This window comes from Scomber scombrus, chromosome 24 (genome assembly GCF_963691925.1).
Source record: "Scomber scombrus chromosome 24, fScoSco1.1, whole genome shotgun sequence".
In the NCBI taxonomy this organism is placed as follows: Eukaryota; Metazoa; Chordata; class Actinopteri; order Scombriformes; family Scombridae; genus Scomber; species Scomber scombrus.
The window spans coordinates 16,530,936-16,543,487 of NC_084993.1; positions in this window are offsets into that span (position 1 = coordinate 16,530,936).

The following is a 12,552-nucleotide window of genomic DNA, read 5'->3' on the forward strand; positions in this document are numbered from 1 at the left end:
ATAGTAACCGCGTCATGCTCGAGCTCTGACAGAAGAGATGTCAACAATGAGGAAGTGGTGAGTAGCAGTCCTGATTCTGTTGACCACCACGAAAGTGTTGTCATCATCGGAGATGATCCGGCGTTGTGGCCCAACGTTTTCAGTGACTGTCAACGTTGTGACTTAGTGAAGAGAGGACCCGTACAAACAATAATTATATGCCATTACACAGATTAGAATTTATATCCCCCCTCATCCACCTAAACACATGTCCATGTTTGCTTTACTTAATTACTTTGGCTTTTATTCTTGGGTGTGCATCTCTTTAAGTATGCAAAATGGACATGTTTTAAGACCAAAGACCAGGAGATCTGATGGCAAACTGAGAACAGCTGTTTCACAGGCTGGCTGTTTCTGACATAAGCTTTGAGGGACAGAAAGTGGATGCAAGGTATTTCTTTGTGCTTTTACAGACCCAAGTACGTGCAACTGTTACACATAAATTAAGGCTGAGATGATCACGTACTTGTCATATGATCGGTTCACTGGTGCCACTAATCTACTTACCAGGGCCATAGCTAGTGTTATTGAAATACTGAAATCAAGTCCCCATAACATACTTTAAAATACTTCAAATGTGGAATTAGTTGTCTAAACACAGTTTCAAAGCCTTCTCGCCAGAATCTGGTGGGAAACTACTTCTTTGCTCATTTGTCCTTTGTTGGTCTAAATGTTGTCACATTTTAAGGGATTTAATATTGCTGATTTATCCTGACTTTTAATCCCTAGTATGCATAAAACTCTGAAATCAGTAGAAACCTACATTTTCCATAAGGTATCTCCACAGCATCTCTCATTAGACCTTATAAATGCACACCTCTTTTAAAATTGACATCATTTGGGTCATTTTTTCCAACTTTTAAAAGCTCACTCCACAGGCACAAGCCATTATACTGTGTACACAGGCTGAGTAGTATTAAATATCTAGGACATACCCCCTTAAATATTAAAAACTGGGGGGAAAACTCTGGGATTGCTGAGTCACAAATTACAGAGGACCTTACCCCAGTGCTCTCAGTGGTAGCTGCCCTGTCACTTACACAAACACAGGGTGATAAGTATTGTTGTGAATCCGTTGTGAAGGCTCCCCCTAGCTAAATTCGCCTTGGGCCCCCAAATTGCTAAATCCGCCACTGGACACAGCTAATGTTTGCCCTTTTTTAACGCAGCCCAGAAATCGCCTGTTTTAGAAACAGTGACATGTAAGACTACTCTATTTAGTTTACCCAAAAATCTGTCAGTAGTATTCGCTCATTGTTACATAATTTCTGCTGCTTGATCTCAGGGAGGAAGGATTATGAAATTACTGAACCAATACTGGCCCACAGACTAGTGAGAGACAACTATGCATTTTGAGTGAACTATTAGTCCATCTACACTGTGGATGGACTAAGGAATAAGGAATGACACCTATTCTCTCACTTGGCAAGTCAGTAGTTTCTTTCGTAAACTGTCTCTTTGAACAGCTGATTTGCAACAGATATTGTGGGCCAGAGTGTGCCACTATTATAAAATTAACATGACTTGATCCGGAGCAGTTTGTAGGTATTAATGGTCACACAGGCAGCCTGCATGAATGTAAAATATAAATGAGGCAAACATGGTGTTTCAGTTATTTTTTGAACATTTATTTAAATAAAACACTTTAAAACACAACACATATCATTCTCTTCCACACATCAAAATCAATCAGATAAACTCAAAAGTGCTTTATTCTTGAATTGATGCTTTAATAGAAACTGTCATGACAGCTTTGTGACTTAAAGAAGATGCCTCTTCAATTAGGACAGCTAATTTAAGGATGATGCTACAATGCTACTGACGATTTTGCTCTGCATCTCACTGGCAACATGTTGTATTATTTGTGTTGCACTGTTCTCTGTGTCCAATGTTTCATAAGTTACCCAAACTAGCAATCGCCATAAACTTACCGGTTCATTGCATATCCTAAAGACAAATCATTTAAAGTAAACTTGTAAAAGTACATTTGTCGGTTAGCAATATTTACCTCGGCATGGCCCGCCCTTCCTTGCCTCCGATTAGCTCATCAGTTTACTGATTAGATTGACAGCGAGTACTAGCCAATTAGAGGCAGAGTAGCATGGGTCATGGCTTCACCATCCTAGGAAAAAAATGAGCGATTTGGCTCGCAGATACTACTGAATGGTGCGCATCAGGGGGGATTTAGAAGTGGGTATGCTGACTGAAAAATAAGTGGGTATATGCCGTATACCCACGTATACCCTGGACTACACCACTGAGTGTGTGACTTCCATGTGACCCCCCCTCTCTGAAACTACAGAATCACAAGACATCCTGTACTGTATCTATACCTACAGCGCGGGGGTTTTGCATCCTGTCTTACAAAGGGTTGTATTGTCTGGATTTACCCATATCCGGTGATAACTTGAGACGTCATGTCCTTTATCTTGTATATCTTCCAAAAGCAGATGTTTACTTAGGTTAAAGGTTAAAAGATAGCCATAAAGGACAGGCCAGATGCTATCTCTCCAGACTGACCATTTGTTAAAAGCTAATCATAAATGAGGGGTCAGGGCTGTGCTAATTCAGACTGAATGTTTGACACCGATCTCCTTGTAATAAAAATCTTTAAAATACAAGTGACACGTGTCAGCGGTGTTTTCCTTCTTCATCAACACGTCAAGAATCTACCTATTAAATTACACTTCAGGGTCTACTGTCTTCAGTACTTTTCTACTGTCATTTAGGGTGCATTCATATTACACGACACACATAATGCTTTCAAACTGTCATACATAGCACCACATTATCATATGAAACAAACAATATAGTAATTAATCCCATTAGCTGATACTTTAGCATGTGTCAATTCATAGCATATGTCTACAATACAAACATAAATGTACAAGTTTACAAAACTACGGTTACAGAACCCTGTTTTCAAGTACACCTTTTTGAATGATATAATATTCCATATCCTCCACTCTAATGCCACCGAAGTTGGTTCCCTACAGGAACACATATTTCTGACTTTTTTCTCAGAATTCTGACTTTCTGAGATTAAAGTCAGAATTCTGAGATTAAAGTCAGAATTCAGAGAAAAAATTCAGAACTCACTTTTTTTCCCCCCCACAATGGCCCTAATCCTCTTCCGTAAACAGTTTATGACTTGGTCGGGAAAAAAATGTCGGTCAGAAGATTTTTTTTTGCTTTAATCCCTGTATATATAAATAAAACAATAACTATAGAAGAGTATTTAGGCTCGAGCTGTGACAGGATATTCCAGCTCAGTTAATGATGCCTACAGCCTACAATAGGCCTATTGGCATGGCCAATGTGATGGCAACTGACACAGGCATTTAATGCAATGTTACTCATGTCACCCTTTTTAATACCTGAAATTACCTGACTCATGTTATTTATTATAATCTTACCTGCCAGGCTTAAATTCAATTCAATGTTGCTTTATTAGCATGACCGAAGGTACAGTGTTGCCAAAGTATAACAAGACAAACATATTCACTTGAAAAATATTAATACATTTAATATTTTGCTGTGACAGCTGTTGCTCCAAGCCTATTTTAAAGATGATGTTTTAGATATCTATGTTGGTTTTTTTACAATGTGGTGTACATGTGGATGTGTGTCTATATATGGTGTATAATGTAATTTAGAATATATTTTAACAACATGCAAGAATATTACCTACTCATACAGTAGCCTATTGTAATCTCCTCCCTCTCCACCTAAATGTTCAGATTGTAGACGCCATGTCGAAGGCACGAAACACAAAAAACTGGAGAGTGCCATTGCCTCTGTCCCCAAGATTAACACAAAGTTCTTTGGAGAGCAAGACCTAAGGACCATCCGGGCAGAGACACTTTTTACAAACTTCATAGTAGAGCACAATTTGCCTTTGTCTATAGCCAATCATGCGGGACCATTATTTAGAAAAATGTTGTGGGCTGTGCCCGCACTAAGACAGCAGCTATCATTAATACGCTTTCCCAAAATGATGAGCAGCTCATCAGTGCTCGAATGTGCCATTCCCCATTTAGCATAGCAACTGATGGCAGCACTGACATGGACGATGTCAAGCTTTACCCTTTGGTTGTTCGTGTCTTTGATCCCAGTTGTTACACAGAGACTTTCAGTGACACACTACTTAAAAAAGCCAAATCCCCAAACCTTTAACAAGTTCAAAAATGCAAACATTAGGCTATGCATGGTAAATTTGAGTGGTTTTTTTTGTACATAGAAAACTGATTTTGATATTCATAACAGCACATTTTTGCACATTTATTTTAATGTTTTTATTTATTTATTTACAAATAATGTCTTCAGTTTACTTTTATTTCTGACAAAATTCTCAAGTGGAAGAAGGTTCCATTGACTATGCCTCTATTTTTGCACATTTATTTAATGTTTTGATTTAACTATTTACAAAGAATGTCTTAAGTTTACTTTCATTTCTGACAAAATTCTCAAGTGGAAGGAGTTTCCATGGGCTATTATACCTCTTGTGCAATAGTTTGTTCTCAATACAATGTTGGGTGTGTGCAATAACTGTCCAAAAGTAATGGTTTACAAGTATATTTTTATGGAGTAACTAAGGAAAGCAAAGCATTTTGTACTAAAATTCTTTCAAGGTTGGCAGGTCTGCTTCGCCAACGAAAGGCCAATTTAAACAAGCTGGCTTGATAAGGACATAACAAAAAAAATTCAGGGAGGAGTGGAAGGACACTGTCTTGCGAAGATTCCACATAGCGGCACAGCGACGTCTAGGTCAGGTTAGCCGTTCAGCATAAGTTACCATGGTGATTTACCCCGGTAAGAAGTGAACCAGCGTCGTAGAAAGGCAGAAATAAGGAAGTAAACAACATCTTGATGATATTTACTAGCTACTGGTCTGGCAGCTGTCTTTGCACATGTCACTTACCTCTGGAAGAGAGATGTTTTTTCTCATGTATTATTCTATATTTGTGTTTTTGACACTGCTGTGCGCTACTGATACATGATATTTGTGGGCACACCTCTACCTGTGAAGGCTTCAACTCTCTTATAGTCCGATACTAACTGTACAATATCTACTGACACTGAGCTGTGATAATATAACACTGTGTAGACATGCAGGAAAAATTCTGCATACAGATAAAGTGTTTGTTTAATTATAAATTAGATATTCTATTAAAATCCATAAATGATATTTTTTTTAATTAACATTACTAATGTTCTAATATTTTTTCAGGGCCCCTGTCAGTCACGTGCCCTCAGAATTGTCCTAACTTTTCACCCTCTAATGGCGCCTCTGACCTTTTGTGTAATAAAAGCTGTTTAAAATACATGAAAAAGTACCCATTTTTTATTTCATAATGATAATATTTAATGATTTTTCACCGCCGCATTGAAATTGTCCCCGATTTTCATTTCAGAAATCTGGTCACCTTATAATATAGTCACTAATAATCTAAATAATTAAAGTGTGTAAAATTGTTTATGATGTTTGTTATAATGTTTGACGGGTGCAGACCTGCGGAATTCTTCCTCATTTCTCTTTTAAATTTTGCATAGCTACCATGCTCCGTTTCGGAGTAGGCCAATGTGTTGTTCACTTTTAGGCTAATACAAAATGATAATATTTTTATGTGGGTAGGCCTATGACTTAAAATGTGCAGTTTCATTAGCCAGTTCAATAGATGTTAACGAAATTCTGAACATTTCTGTGCAATGACAACCTAAAGAAGGAAATATGTTGTAGACATGAACAAATTCATTTGAGACTTGTTTACGGTACTATGAATATGGTTATTAAATGTGCCAAATTGTCAAACTTGCATCATTGTTTTATTATAAGCCTATGCATTTCTAATGGTTAGTTTCCATGGTCTACGTTCAGTAGGCTATTTCAGTGACAATTTACGTAAAAAACGGTGTATAAGTCACAGTCTATTTTGGGGGGTGTCATGCGGGGGAAAACGCTTTTCTATTACAGGCTGGTTTATTTGAATGCACCAGGAGCTATTAACTTATAAACACATATGTTTTATACTCCAAACCTTTTCAATTTACTTTTATTAGAAACACAATTAAAACACACATATTACACCTGAAACAGTGTATGGTTAATGGTCCGATAATGATTTGCTTAACTGAGCTGGAGTGGACCAGTATATTAACTCAGACTAGGTTCAGTTAGGCTGACTTTCAATTAAACCTTTTAAAATAACACAGTAACTTAATACAATGTGTACCGGTGTGCTTACTCAAGTCCATAAAACGAAAGTTACGTATGTAACTACGGTTCTATGAATCCTGGATGACCGCCAGAGGAGGTGCTTTAGCACTCAATGACCCATGACAACAAAGTCACGAGGAATACCAATACATACCTCATTGAGAAGAAGCAGTAGAGGTGGGCAACATGGCCACACCCAGTGGATGGGGAGTGGCCACATTCACCCGATAGAATCTGGAGAAGGTAGTCGGTGATGCCCACGATGCCGCATCACAGATGTCCCCCAGGGGCACGCCTTGCAGAGCCACCCATGATGTAGAGACAGCCCTAGTAGAGTGGCACCTCACCCCAGATGGCAGGGGGCGACCACTGTGTTTATATACCTGGGTGATGACATCCACAATCCAATGCGACAGTCGCTGTTTGGAGAGAGCACAGCCTTTCTTAGGACCACCATAGCAGAGGAACAGCTGTTCTGACTGTCTCATGCTTGCGGTCGAAGTCATTTAGATCCTTAAAGCCCACACAGGGCACAGCAGTCCTAACCTTCCCTCCCCTGCAGAGGGGTAAACTGTGCTAGGTGGATAGGTCGGTTAAGGTTCGATGATGACAGAAACTTAGGAAGAAAAGCTGTATTCGGCCACAGAGTAACCCCTGATCCATCTGAGTTCCATCTCAGGCATGAGTCCCTCACAGAGAGAGCATGTACAGTGGCGTATCCAGGACATTTTTACTGGGGTGGCCGAGATGGGACACAAAGCTAGTGTGGGGTGGCCGTGGCATAGCGAAGTTTAATACATATACGTACGCAGCCAACTGCGGTTAGAATCCCGTTCCTTTGCTGCATGTCACATCCCCTCTCTCTCCCATGATTTCCTGTCTCGTAACTGTCAAATAAAGGTGTCTATGCTGGTAAAAAAATATTTTTATATATATACTTTAAAAGTCATTTTTTAAATTCCATTTCCACCTATCACAGTCCTCAAGTATATCTGGTTATTTTAAAATGTTTTTTTTTTGTTGTTGTTTTTTTTTTTTTTACACTCACACAATCATACTATCCAAGCATAACTTACCATCCTGTGCAGGGGGAGCTGACTGCTTTTCATCACTACTGCTGTAGTGCTGCTGACTTGACTGGGCCTTTTCACTGCTGCTTGTAGAAGCTGTGGCTGGCTCTGATTCTCTGATCATTATTACACTCGTGTCGCCCCCTAGTGGAAACAGGAAGTGCCATATTTTACATCATCATTGTGCGATTTCCACAAAACTTCACATGTGTAATCACTGTCCCACCCTGAACGCAACCGCTTGTGTTTTGTTATACTCTACTGCCCCCTGGTGGATGAACCATCAACCTCTCATAACTCCTTCATGCTTTGTCCAATTCACTCCAAACTTCACATGACTGATGAGTGGCCGCCCTGAACACACCAGACCACACCAGACCATATGTGTAACTACCTGTGACTGCCCCCTACTGGATGAACGAAACATTGCATTTTTGGCCTCCTTCCAGGTTTTTTCTCACTTTCTGCTTCACGCCACAGCCCCGCCATGCCTCAGGCCCCGCGGTGGCATGGGTGAGCGAGGGCCCGCCATCGCCGCTTGCGGCTTTAATTAGGGCCCGAGCGGCGACTGCAAGTCGCCTGGCGAAAGCCCTATTGAAATTTGTTCATGCCCCAACGTGCAAGTGACCCCAAAGTGCAAGTGACCCCAAAGTAATCAAGTAATCAAGTAATCATGTGGTATGGAAGACCCCCGGGGAAAAATGCTATATTGAAATTGTAATGTTTATTATTAGGGCCCGAGCGGCGACTGCAAGTCGCCTGGCGAAAGCCCTATTGAAATTGTAATGTTTATTATTATTATTATTATTATTATTATTCTTCGGACATTTCGTGCCCCAATTTCGCCCCTTTCCCAAATGCGAAAATGCTTATACTTTTGCACGGACGTCCGGCCTCATCCGAAATTCGATATTTTTGGGTGGTCGCACATGGTCGACGCAGAATGGCGGAATAGCGCCCCCTACAAAGTCCAAAAATGCCCATAGGGAATTTTACTAACGTTGTCCTATGCTCACAAAAGTCGGTACACATATGTATTATATGCACATATGCAAAAAAGCCTCTTGACCTCATGACCTCAACCCAACAGGAAGTCGGCCATTTTGGTTTGGATTTTTACCGCCTAAAATTAACTCCTCCCACAGCGTTCGCCCGATCAAGTTCAAATTAGGTACGCAACATCTCCAGACCTAGCTGAGCTAAAGTTGTGCTCTGCGCATCCGTAGGTCAAAGGGCGTGTCTGCCAGGGCTCAACTAACTTTGGCGTGCTCGCCATGTACATACGAGTGGCTCTCACGCCCACATACTTCATCCAATCAGCTTCAAACTTGCTGGACATGATGATGGCTCCGCCCTGAACGTCCCGATATATTAACTTCCCACGTAACTCATAGCGCCCCCCGGTGGTAACAGGAAGTGAACTTAAATTCATGAAAAATACATAGTTGACCCCATCAACTTCATTCCACTTCTAAAACATGCAGAACCAGTTGGTGAAGCTACATTATGAAGACTGTGAAGCTACGAGTAATGGCGTCCGTGTGGCGACGCGGCGACCATCAATTCCTCGCCATGAAAATATGTTTGGCTTTTTGATGGCTTTATTGAACTCGTATCATCATGAAAATTGGTACACAGGTCCAGGGTGCCGACCTCAACGTCTCCATTCGCTCATAGGCGATCTCACTCGTGTCGCCCCCTAGTGGAAACAGGAAGTGCCATATTTTACATCATCATTGTGCGATTTCCACAAAACTTCACATGTGTAATCACTGTCCCACCCTGAACGCAACCGCTTGTGTTTTGTTACACTCTACTGCCCCCTGGTGGATGAACCATCAACCTCTCATAACTCCTTCATGCTTTGTCCAATTCACTCCAAACTTCACATGACTGATGAGTGGCCGCCCTGAACACACCAGACCACACCAGACCATATGTGTAACTACCTGTGACTGCCCCCTACTGGATGAACGAAACATTGCATTTTTGGCCTCCTTCCAGGTTTTTTCTCACTTTCTGCTTCACGCCACAGCCCCGCCATGCCTCAGGCCCCGCGGTGGCATGGGTGAGCGAGGGCCCGCCATCGCCGCTTGCGGCTTTAATAATTATTATTATTATTAACTAAACATTAAATTACCATACCTCTCAATCGACAGATTTCAGCGTTGTTATCGTTGTTGTATTGTTGACGTTGTCACTGTGACCGTCCTCCTGTTTCACGGACCAGCAGAAGGTGCAGTGCGCTCATCTCATTGGTCACCTGACCTGCATGGCCAAACGTCTGCTGATCAGAAATCAGCTCTCACGGCCTCAGTACGACCATTACTGTGTTAGTTAAAAATGTAAAACTGGCCCTAAATCAGTTGATCAGCTGTCATCATTGATAGACAGCATTTCTCTTGTTTCTTGTGTTGACGAACTTGACCAACTACCTATCAGATCTGGGGTGGCCACAGGGGTGGCCAATGAGCTTTCAGGGGTGGCCCCGGCCACATTCAGTTGTATTTACATTCAGTATTTACATTCAGTATAATTTGTTCTGATTATAAATGTGAAGGAATAGATACTGCTCACTAAATAAGTATCACTCCACCACCTCTCTTGATATCTAGGTGCATGAGAGTGAGTCAGAGACCGGTGCAGGATGCAGGGACAGTGCAGAGAGATCCTTTGTTGTGGTGAGTGATGAAAGGGATTTGACCAGTGGCGGCTGGTCAATGCGGGGCGCTGGGGCGCCGCCCCATCCAATAATCTAGAGAAAGTCTACTTAAACATATTAAATATAAATTAATTAGATAAAGCTAAATCATTATGAAATAAAAAGTATTTTTTTTGCTTGTAAAATGCGCCTGTTAGTCTCTCAGCACCTGTCAGCATTCATTATAAATCGATTCCAAATTGTATTTTAGTCATTTCTATATGTACTTCCTGTATTCGGGGCGCCGGCCTAATGGGAGTCAATGCAAGCCCTCAAACTGTTGACAAGCACATGACCTGAGGCTGCTCTCTCATTGGCCTGCGTCACGTTTCCCACGGGTCCAGCTCAGTGCGCCCCGGACACGCCCACTTTTATTGGCAGCGAATTGTTGTTGTTTCATGTTTTTTAATCTACTGTGATTGGACAGTTCCGGCTGTCATTCACGCCCTCCCGTCAGCTGCTGTCACCCAAACTCCTGCTGACGGTAGGTTCAGGAGATGACGTTAAAGTGGAGCCGCGGAAATTAAAGAAGATTATTTTGTAATTTCTCTACAAAAACATAATTTCACAAGACTTTCACTAGAAGAGAGAAAGAGGATAAAGCAGCAGCAGGTGATGGAGGAGCTGAGAGTTTCTCCTGCTGCTGTTATGATAAACGGAGCTAGCTAGCTGGATGCAGTGTGAGTTATTCCTTTTATTGCTTAATCTGTTTGCTGTTTCAAAGTGTCAGCACCGAAACGTTGTGGACAACGACAGGGGAACGAGACCTAAAACATATCTCTGAAAAAAATCAAACAGAAAGCTGCAGCCATCGAGACAATAGCATGGAGCTAAGTTGTTTTTAGCAGACTTAGCATTGCTGAGCTCTTTCTGCAGCTGTTTCACCACATCTGGCCACATGTAGACCTCTGCTATGCCAAGCTCCAGAAGAGGAACATAGATTCAGTCAGTGGGTGCATCCAGCAGCTCCAACAGGACATATAAAAGATCAGGTAGTAGCTGCATTGCTGTTATTAATATTGTAAAGTGTTAAAAAAATACTTTATAAAAGACATAACTATGAAGTGTAAAAAACTCAAATGCATAAATGCAGGATAAGAAATGATGGAAGTAATTTTGACTATTACAGTTGATTTGGGGTACATTTCATTATTAAAATAAGTTAAATAAATTATGCTTAATCACAGCAGTGTATAGTGCTTAATGCGACATCTATTGTCATGTTTAGGTATTGCAACAACTAACAGATTACAGTGAAATCAGGACTGAAGACACAATAACTAAAATATAGGTGGTGTCTCTTTTTAAGCATATTACCTTATTGGTAACTCTGCTTTAACTGCTGGTAACTTTAGGTGATGTGAGTGAAATGGGCATTTTATCATGTCTGGTTATATTTTTTTATTCCTCTCTCTGTGGGTCTGAGATACCATACTGGGACAAACCAGGGGACATTATAGTGTGTTGTGTTGTTTTTAGATTAGTTTTCCTTTCTTATTTTTATTTTTTTGCTGCGGTATGAAGTGGTGCTACGGCTTATTTGACACTAACCCTAGGACCACCAACCATCAAACTGCGCCCCCCCAAACATTTTTGTCACCAGCCGCCACTGGTTCTTGTACTGTTTATTTCTGAATGCAGAAATAAAATCACTACAACATCAAAATTGTGATTTTTTTTTTGTTGCTAGTCTTCAATCTTGCATCAAGGCATCAATTTTCGCAGATAGCTAAATATAAAAGGGTGTGCAGGTAGTCGAATGGTTAGAGCGCACCCACGTAAGCAGGGGACCTGGGAGGAGGACTTTTGCTGAATGTCCTGGGAAAAAAATCTCATTTTAAGATTTTATTTGCTAGTTATTATCTTATTTTTAATATATGAATTATTATAATCTGCTCAACCAGGGACTACAAGACTCATTTCAAGGAATTCTGTCTTAAATAAAGGAGATATCATTGAAGTAAGCACGGATTGCTTAAATTTTAGTCTAGTTAAAGGCACATTTTGAGTATTCAGTGCCTAGACATTTTTTTAAGTACATTTTTCTTACCCCATTGGCAGATTTTTTTGCTCAATACAAGACAATATGGCTGGATTCAGGATTATTTGGCTTATTTTGAGAGGGGCCGTTTTTGCAGTGTAGTTTCAGCAGCTAATATTTATATTGTAAGCTTGCATTATTATCATAGTTTCAATTGTCAATTTAAAATGACTGATATACATACCTAAATTGTTAAATAGCCTACTTAGTTATACTAAATAGCCTAATAATTTTACAAAAAGAGTAATGTCATCATGATTATGGATTCAGAAGTGCAATTTAATGAACGGGACATAGTATACATTTGCTCATTGCCTACATCCCCTGTAGTTCACACCCATTACTCAGGGGTCTCTGACAACTGACAATATAATATACGCTCAGCCTGCGGATCGACATTGTTAATTTCTCTGTGGTAGTAAGCATACAGTGATGTTAAAAAGAAAATCCAAGTCAGTTGACTCTGAAGCTCAACTGCTGATGT